Here is an 8255-nt window from a genome sequence, read left to right as displayed (position 1 = left end):
ATATATATATATATATATACACACACCATATATGCATCTATATGTTTGGGGTTTATTGTTTGTTATACGACTATGTTTCAAGCTGAGAGAAATTTATAATTTTTATAATTTATTCATATTCTTAGAATTAAATTTAATCTGATCTTCAGACCTAGATAGGATATCATGCTATATTAGGCAATCGTTAAAATATCCTATCTCCGTGTACTAAGTCGCTGAGGCAAACAGACATATATCATAATCGTGAACTCTATCCGGGTAATTTGCCGCAGATAATCAGATAAGCCTTTGAACCTAATCTTAATGTGAAACAGGAAATTTGTAAACTTATAATTGCGCAAACTATAAGACACTTAGTCATCGAATGAGAGATATTTGGTTCACATCGGTTATTTTAAATTTTTACTAACAGAATTGCTGTTTATGACTCATTTTAATTAAGAACAACTGTTCATGAGAAATTGTCATGCGCTATTTACAAGCTTTTTTTTTTCAGACAATCATCTCGCCAAGGTAAAAATTAGTTTGTTCTATACAGTACAAATTCATTTGACGAGATCAGAGGTTCTAAATAATTGTTTACTTCTTGGCGTACAAATAAAACATTATTATCGTGATTCGCATAAAGAGTTAAATAAAATAAAAATGAACAAGGTTTTTATAGATAGAAATAGTAATGTAGATAGAATATCAAATATAATAAATAACAATAATAAACGTTTTGAAATGTTAACTTAGGAATAATCAAATGTTCCTAACATTTCGAGCTAAAATTCCTTTTCAAAAATTCTAAGATACGATAAAGACATAATGGAACAAAACGATACAATTTTCTATGCGCGTCACATCCTCACGTGAACATACACACAAACACACACACAAACACATACACAAACACACACAAATAATATATATACATATATATATATATGTATATACATAAGTTATTGCTTACCTTGTTTTTATAATCATATCTGCAATAATAGACTTTCTTGTTGATGAGCATCCTCTTGTTCTATGAGCTAGAAGACTTTATCATTGAATTATTGTGCGAAGTAGTTAAACAGTCCACAAACATCGGCACACTTATCACGGATGTCAAGTAGACTCAAGGTTAATATATGTAACAAAACGAACTCCGAATTTAAACTACAGTGCATCCAATGAAGCCACGCATTAATGACCGTACACGAGACTTCATGGTTGAGAAGCATACTTCTTAAACTCTCTGCCACACCTGTATGTATATGAAAATTATGAATGACAACGTGTTTCAAAATCCTCAAGAAATAGATTTCTTTTGTTATATATATCATAGTTGTCTCATGTCATATTTCTAAAATCGTCGACGCACCTAGTTACCTTTTCACAGCAATGTTTGAGAACAGCTGACAAACACTCTAACAAAAATTGTTCTTTGTACCAATAGAAAAAAAAACACATTTTATTGTTGAGTCATTGAGAAACTTTCTGTGCGGTCACTCAACCTGCAGAAAATAGCGAAATTTTCCTTAAACTACACCCTACCATCTTAGTGAAGAGGAAGAACATTGGCTAGTGTGCTCCTGGATGAACAATGAGCACACACAAAACAAAACAAAAATGATAGGATGGTCACGAATACGGCGTCTTTGATGACAAATATATTCGCTAATGGCTGACTGACTGCTAGCTGGAAGCGGGCTAAGTAATAACAAGATATTTGTGAGTGGGGAGTTTGTGTCACAAATTGTGCGAATGGTAATTCGAGGGGAAGCTGCAGTAACAGCATTCAGGGGCCAAGTAATTCTCAAGGTACTACGTTCATTGAAGCTGTTTTGTTGTTGCTGCTGCTGTTGTAGTTGTTGTTGTTGTGCGGCGGTTGTTGTTGCTGATGTTGTTGTTGTTGGTGGTGGTGGTCGTCGTCGTCGTCGTCGTCGTCATCGTGGTTGTGGTGGTCGTGGTGGTCGTGGTACTGGTGGTCGTGGTCGTGGTTGTGGTCGTGGTGGTACTGGTGGTGGTGGAGGTGAGTGTGTGTCTGTGGTATGTGTGTATGTCTGGTGGTGGTGGTGAGTGTGTGTGCGGTGGTGGCGGTGGTGAAGGTGGTATTAGTGGTGGTAGTGTGAGTGGTGGTGGTGTGTGTGTATGGTAGCAGTGGTGGTGTGTGTGTGTGTGTGTGTGGCGGTGATGGTGTGTGATGATGGTAGCTGTACTGCTGCTGCTGCTGCTGCTGGTGTTGCTGATGTGGGTAATATTGAAAATTATGACAGTATTAAATGTGTCTGATGTATAGGTGAGAGTATTTGTGGTGGCAGAGGTAGAAGTTGCTGTATAAAAGGTAGAAATTGTTGTTCAAACGGCTTTGGATACTGCTGATTAATCACTTTCTTGATTAAGGAAACCTACAGTAAATCCTATTTCAGCCATGACCACCACTTCGTATTTCTATTTATATAATTTTTGTCAAATTAGTTCTTCCGACGTTTTACACTATGAGGTGTGATATGAGGACAATTTGGTTGTTTTTTCTCACAAAGTTAAGTGACCACGTAGAACAGCGTAGGCCGTCGTCCCTTTTGATGAACGAAACGCAACCGACATATAAGAGTATTTCATAAAATGAAGATGCTTTTAAACTTCTAGTCAGACAAAGAAAGAACAAGAATATAACGAAAAATGTTATTTTGCTTTCATGTTTATAATTCCTTTTACTTTAGGCATAAGGCTTAAAATCATGAGGGAGGAGGCTTGTTGATTACATCGACCCCATTGCTTGGCTGTAATGAAGATGGGGTAAAAATTTACACGCGCACACACATGTATATGCGTGTGTATGCATGTATGCATGTATGTATGTATATGTGCGTGTGTGTGTGTGAAGGCGTGTGGCTTAATGGTTAGGGGCATTCCGCACACGATCGTAAGGCCGTGTGTTTAATTCCCGGTGACGTTTTGTGTCCTTGAGCAAGACACTTTATTTCACGTTGCTCCAGTCCACTCAGCTAGCAAAAATGAATAGTACTTGTATTTCAAAGGGCCGGCCTTGTCACACTCTGTGTCACGCTGAATCTCCCTGAGAACACCATTAAGGGTACACGTGTCTGTGGAATGCTCAGCTACCTGCACGTTAATTTCACAAGCAGGCTGTTCCGTTGATCGTATCAGCTGGGACCCTCATCGTCGCAACCGACGGAGTGCTCCATATATATATATATATATATATATATATATATATATATATATATATATATATATATATATAGCTATAAATAGAAGCCAAAGTATTCCAATGTTGCTGTTACAAAGCACATAACATATACTCTGATAGGGGCTGCAATCGCCCCGAACACCGAACCGAGAATTCCTTCGACTAACCAGTCAGTTTCGGATATTTCCGTAGCCATCGTCAGTAAAGCCAGCTCGTTCGGCTGATTCCGGGCTATCTCGTCTATCAGAGTATATATATTCACTATAAAGATCTGTGGATGATTTAGCAGATCGCTAATGTGTATGCAATAATTAATTAAGTTGTTTGCAATGTTATACTTGTAAGGAAAATTATAGTCGCCAACTAAACTTGACTAAGTGTGTGAATAACACCTACATTGCTAGAAATAGAAACTCAAATGCTGCAATGATGTTACTAGGCACATAAACAAATCGCTAATGTGCTCTCGGTTCGGTGTTCGGAGCGATTGCAGCCCCAAGCAGCATTGGAGCATTTTAGCTCCTATTTCTAGCAATGTAGGAGTTATTCACACGCTTAGTCAAGTTTAGTTGACGACTATAATTTTCCTTTACATTGCAAACAACTTTTTTTATTAATTTTTTGTATAAACATTAGCGATCTGCTAAATCAACCATAAATTTTTATGGTGAATCTATATATACTCTAATAGGCGAGCTAGTCTGGAATCAACCGAACGAGCTGGCCTTACTGACGATGGCAACGGAAATTGCCGAAACTGCCGCTCATATATCGGAGGGGAATTATTATGGCTAGGCATCTGAAGAGCAAATACGCGTCATTGACAAGGCCGAAGGAGATCGGAACGAGCCTGGAGTTCTTCTGAGTTACGACTTGGATGATGTTTTCGCATCGATGTCTATTGTGTACTTAACTATGCAAATTATCTCTCAGTCAGAAACCACATCATACCTTTTAATGATGTATATAAATTAAATAGATAGATATATATTTATACGTGTATGTAAGAGTTTGTTTGTTTTAGTTGTATAATAAAGCAAACATCATTTTACGGATTGGTCAATAGATTTAAGAGCATCACATATCTTTACAAGAGAAAGTCAATTTAAGAAAGTTCGACGAAGTTAACGCTCGTTTAAATTCAAGCTACAGTCAAGTTGTCCTTTCTGTATATATATGCGTGTGTATGTGTGTGTGTGTACATATATATATATATATATATATATAATATACATATAAGTATGTGTGTGTGCGTGTGGGTGTGAATGCATGTGTGTGTGCATTTATGTGTGTGTGCATGTATGTGTGTATGTGTGTATTAATGTGTGAATATATATGTGTGTGTGTGCGTGCGCACGCACGAATACACGAACGTAAAGTATCTCCAATATAATTAGTAGAATTCATTTAATCGTTTGGCCGCAGCTGCTTCTTCGCGCCGTCTTTACTAATGTTGAATGAATACCACTCTGTAGAACTTATATCAAGGATATTATTGTGAAAATTGCTGTCTACTTCCTAAATTAATCTCATTTGTCCTTTCGCTGGTCACATGTATTAGTTTGACACAATTTTTCATTTAGTTTTCATTTGATTTGGTTGTAAGAGGCCCTACTTCGATCTTTATAAGTACCTCGGGTCCATACCTATGCTGAGACTCCCTTCGATCATGACTGACCATGGGATTGCACCTAGAAAGTTACCCGCCGAGGCACAAGTCCGGTCAAGGTTGTTTATGGAAGACCAGCAGTCGCCCATGCATACCGGGCTCCCCTCTTCACGCCACCAGTGTTACCCAAGGGAAAGGCAAAGGGGCCGATACAGCTTGGCATCTGAGACGTGGCAACTCATTTCTACAGCTGAGTGAACTGGAGTAACGTGAACACAACACGCAATCCACAACCTCACGATCGTAAGTTCGACGTTCTAACCACTGAGCCATGCGCCATATACCTATGAGCACCAGCCATAGGATAGAGAACTACATACTAGTATAGCAGCCCCTCTATAGATATTACCCACAGCGCCGAGTACTTGTTTTAGCTGGTATCTTCTCTCTACTTACAAATATTTCCAATTCTACTCACTGAAAGTAACAGTACAATGAGAAAGAAACTGCAATGTAGCTAAAATACTATGTTATTCCCTCTTATGAATTCTAGTTATTCCAAGTACTTGCAACTAATCAAGCTACCAAAAAATCAGGAAGTATTGTTATACTACTGCGATTTTAATTACACTTTTGTGTTGGGACAGGAACTTCTAATTCTGGAAAATATTATTTAGAAGTGTTTATTTTGGTATCGACATTTTGATAAAAATGCTTGATTTTTATAAAATATATCGAAAGGCTCCACTATCTGTACTTCTGTCCTGATAACAATATTTCCTTTACTCTAGTTCCTATAAGGAACAGCGAGTGGAGATATAAACCAGGATATTCTAATAATGTGTCTTTAATACCGCACGGGTGAAAATATAAGTCAGCATATTTTAATAATGTGTCATCAATACCGTACTTCTGTAAAATTCAGATGTATTGGAAAACTCATGTATTTCATTTACATCTGCTCCAGAAGGAATGAGTATGCTGTGTACATCTGTTTTTAAATGTTTATTTATATTTATGTATTCCAGACTGGATGTTCATACTAATGTCTGTAGGGTACTTGACAGGTTCTGGTGTTGCCGTAGCAGCATCTAGATGTGGGCTTTATTTATCTTCAAGTGTACAGTTAACCCCACAAGTTTTACCAATCAGATTAGCAAACGTGGCTGTATGACTACAGTTCATTTCCTGCCATTGTTTTGTTGACGGTCTTGGGCATTTGTAGTTTATAGAGAAATAGTTTTTTTTTTATCAGACATAATTCTGAGCTGTTGGAAGTTCTATTTCCACAGAGTAGTATTAATATATGTTATTTAACCCCCAGATCATGCATATTTTAACATACATATGCTCAAAAGTCTTCCAATCGTGATTATTCAATGTTTTATTCAGCTGTAGTTTATCTAGGAATGCGTTTTCAAATGCATACTCCCTTTTTTTTTGTTTGTTTTTTGAGGTTTTAGGCAATACAATGTGATTAGAGATAGATTTGGACACTATATTAGATTGAGTTCCTCCTTGTACTTCCATTATTGGCTCCAACCCATTGATGATCCTGCTGCTATTGTTGCTGATATGTTTGTTATTAGGCCTAGATCGACTGTAACTGAACCGACCTATAGTCAAACTTATTTCAGCCATGGCTATTCGGGGTTTTTTTTTTTAGGGGGAGACTTACGTCAACTTTGTCCGAGTATTCTTCTTTTTCCATCTGTAGAGTATTATTCGAAGAAATGGTTGTTATATATAGCAAGTCAATAAACATAATAATTGTAGTGAGAAGAAATGGAAGAATTCCAGATTTAATTGATACCATGTCTTGCGTCATTTATTTATTTAGTGAAGGCACATGACTTAGTGGTTAGGAGATACAACTCACGATCGTAAGCTCGTGAGTTCGATTTCCGGCGGCGCGTTGTGTCCTTGTGCAAGACACTTTATTTCACGTTGTTCCAGTTTACTCAGCTGGCAAAATGAGTAGTACATGTATTTTAAGGGGCCATCCTTGTCACATCCTGTGTCATGCTGAATCTCCCTGCGAACTATGTTGAGGGTGCGCGTGTCTGTGGAATGCTCAGCCACTTGCACGTTAATTTTACGAGCAGGTTGTTTCGTTGATCTGATCAACTGGAACACTCATCGTCGTAACCGACGGAGTACCGGTGTCATTTATTCATTACGTCTAAATCGAAATTTCAATGCGTCTGGCTTGGTCTTCCATCCTTATGTAGTTGATAAAAAATTATCAGAAATATACTGAATTCTATTGAATTTACTTTATCCCTGCCCTAAAAGTTTGCCATTACACGTCAAACTATATGTTTCAAAGATAACTAATAGTTCTTCAGTATAATTCTGCTCAAATTCTAAATTACGTTTCTTAAACCTTCAATTAGTATCTATCTAAATTTTGCATAATCGTGGTTATTTATACGACTGCCGATTGCCCAGTTGATATCACAGTTGCGCTCTACATCTAAGGAGTCGATATTGGTTCTAAGTATGTCCAGAATGTACAAGCCCACACCTAGACATTCCTCGGTTTCATTGTAGCTAACCATCTTCAGATGCAATAGCTCATTGTCTTCTCTGTTTACTCAGATGTTTTAACAAAAAATTCCTCAGACGTTTGACGTCATCCCGTTGATGTTGTTGTTGCTGTTGCGGTTATTTTTGGTGTTGCTTAGCTCCAGATAAAGCCTGGGCGACGAAGTAGATTAATAATCAAAGACTTTTTTTCCTCAGGGCCCTCCTGCTTGTATACAGCTACACCTATACTTATTAATGTGGCATTGAATTTCCAAGATAGCGGAGCGAAACTTGATTTGATAATCATGTAGAGATCCTTTCATTGGCTTATATTAGATATGGTTTTTGATAAGGGTAACTAATTTCTTCACGGAATATTAGACTTATTAGAGAAGGTTCTTTAGCTATTCGCAAGTAAGCAATGCTGTCCTCCAAGAATTTCAACTTTCAGGAATACCTATGCACCCCCATTTTTTATCTGACAGACAATCAACTACTGAAATGTTCAAACAGAACAACAATAAAATCTACTTTATTAGTCTGGTACACTTGCGACGGAGAAAGCATGTCCATGCGGTTTACAAGCTTGCTTGGCAACTACGTATTTCGGTTTCAAAACCACTACACACTTCAAAAAGTTCAAATATCCGCGAGGAGCAAAAGTTCTGTTGTGATGAAGGGAATATTCGTGCTCTTGGATGAGACAATACACAGCTTCCAGTTTAAAACCACTGCCTGTACTTTGGGAGCCCTTAGCAGAAACACACTAATGCAAACTTTTAAGACAGATCCTTGAATACCTCCCTCTTTCGACCAATCTCAAAGATTCTAAAGTATTGTCATAGGCACTGACCTTACACTTCCACCAAAGACATGCACGCGCACACTCACACACACACACACACACACACACACACACACACACACACA

General features: G+C 37.7%; 1 protein-coding gene and 1 long non-coding RNA gene across 4 annotated transcripts in view; one reads left to right on the top strand and one right to left on the bottom strand.

Moving 5' to 3' along the window:
* Positions 1-1255, bottom strand: part of LOC128247903 (uncharacterized) — a 70848-nt gene extending 69593 nt beyond the window's left edge. Inside the window, exon 1 of the long non-coding RNA XR_008264221.1 lies at positions 956-1255. This is a non-coding gene — a long non-coding RNA (uncharacterized LOC128247903). The remainder of the gene's footprint in view (positions 1-955) is intronic.
* The window catches only part of LOC106877962 (uncharacterized), a 433893-nt gene that overhangs the window by 398407 nt on the left and 27231 nt on the right, over positions 1-8255 (top strand). The window lies entirely within an intron of this gene.

The sequence above is a fragment of the Octopus bimaculoides genome, chromosome 5 (assembly GCF_001194135.2).
Source record: "Octopus bimaculoides isolate UCB-OBI-ISO-001 chromosome 5, ASM119413v2, whole genome shotgun sequence".
In the NCBI taxonomy this organism is placed as follows: domain Eukaryota; kingdom Metazoa; phylum Mollusca; class Cephalopoda; order Octopoda; family Octopodidae; genus Octopus; species Octopus bimaculoides.
This window is presented reverse-complemented; position numbering and strand designations above follow the sequence as displayed.